At 46.5% G+C, this 1,514-nt stretch overlaps 1 non-coding gene across 1 annotated transcript; it reads left to right on the top strand.

Annotated features, from left to right (window-relative positions):
* Window positions 1–706: 706 nt before the first annotated feature.
* Window positions 707–848, top strand: LOC114815340. Its single transcript, XR_003763103.1, has one exon. It is a non-coding gene; the product is annotated as a small nucleolar RNA SNORA7 (small nucleolar RNA).
* Window positions 849–1,514: the final 666 nt, after the last annotated feature.

The following is a 1,514-nucleotide window of genomic DNA, read 5'->3' as shown; positions in this document are numbered from 1 at the left end:
GGCTGTGGGTAGGACCCTCAGGGAAATACACTGTTCCCTGGAATCCCCGTGAACTTCAGGGTAACAGGAAGATTTTTGTCACGAACCAGTTGGGTCGAGTTCAATGGCACTTCCTTTGGGACTTTGAGAGCTTCTTGGGGTAAACACTTTTCCTCGGGCTATTTCCACCCAGTTAGCTGCAGTCCTTGGAGGGCAGGGTCTGAGGGGTGAGGTGCCTTTGCGGTGTCTTGTACCTCCATTTGCGTGCCAAGGAAGTCCAACGGGCACCAAAAGTGGGGCGTTGCTAGAAAATCAGGCTGAGAGATAAAGGAAATGAGTCTTCTGTTGGAAGGTGGTCCTGAGAGCATGTCCTAAGCCCTTCTCAGTGAGCTCACAATGTTTCTGGTCCAGTTCTTACCTGAAATGTTTGTTGAAAGACCACCTGAGATGATTCAATCATATTTATAAACACTGTGTGCAGAGCACTGTACTAGATGCTTGAGGGAGTGTAATACAGCAGAGTTGGTTGGCACGTTTCCTGCACACAATGAAAACTTGCCAATACCCTGGCTTGACTACTGCATCAGCCTTTTGGTTGATCCTCCTGCCTTCAGCTTCTCCCTATCTCTATTCCATATGTGACTCTGCCTCCTGGCTCATTTTTCTGAAATGTCATTCTGTCCCCTTTGACTAAAAAAAAAAAAAAATCAGTCACAAGTACTTATTGCATCTCTCAGGGTCACACCTGGAGAGTTTCCAGTACTCTATCTACTAGTCTCGGCTACGGGAGGGAGAGTCAAGCAGAGGCACACCCATTCCATTCCTAGCTTGGTCAGTGGCCAGCGAGTGGAAGGCAATCTGCTACAAGTCAAAACTCACCCAAGCTGGGCAGCGGCAGCATGGGAGACGGTCGAGGGCGGAGACTCAAATTTACTGCGTGGAAGGAGGCAATGGTAAGCCACTTCCATATTTTTACCAAGAAAACTCCATTACCAGAATGACTGCGGATGGAGAGTGGCGCATTCTGGGAGACGTGTCTGTGGTGTCGCTATGGGTCGGAAACGACTCGACGCCATAAGACAAGACTCTGTGCGTAGCATTGTACCTGTCTCCCCACTCCTCAAATGGCTACCCGTTCTTTTCCACGTCAAGCAAAAACTTCTAACCACTGACTTTAAGGCACTCTGCACCTCTCTCCCTGCTATCCACTTTCTTCTCCCTCTAGATTTCAACTCATATGCTTCATTTTTTCAAAGCAAACATTCATTTTACATCATTGTGGTCTCTTCCTAATAATAATAATAACAACAACCTGATAGTAATAATAATAATCTTTGCAGAACTTGTTAAACGCTTACTATGTGCCAAGTACTGTGTATTAAGCTCGGAAATAGGTACAGAATAATCAGGTCAGACACAGTCCCTGTCCTACATGGGGCTCACAGTCAAAGTAGAAGGGATAATGGGTATCGAATCCCCATTTGACAGATGAGGAAACCGAGGCACAGAGTAGTTAAGTGACTTATCTACACTCA

The sequence above is a fragment of the Ornithorhynchus anatinus genome, chromosome 11, assembly GCF_004115215.2.
Source record: "Ornithorhynchus anatinus isolate Pmale09 chromosome 11, mOrnAna1.pri.v4, whole genome shotgun sequence".
NCBI lineage: Eukaryota > Metazoa > Chordata > Mammalia > Monotremata > Ornithorhynchidae > Ornithorhynchus > Ornithorhynchus anatinus.
Note: the sequence above shows the minus strand (reverse complement) of the source record. Positions and strands in the feature narration are given on the sequence as shown.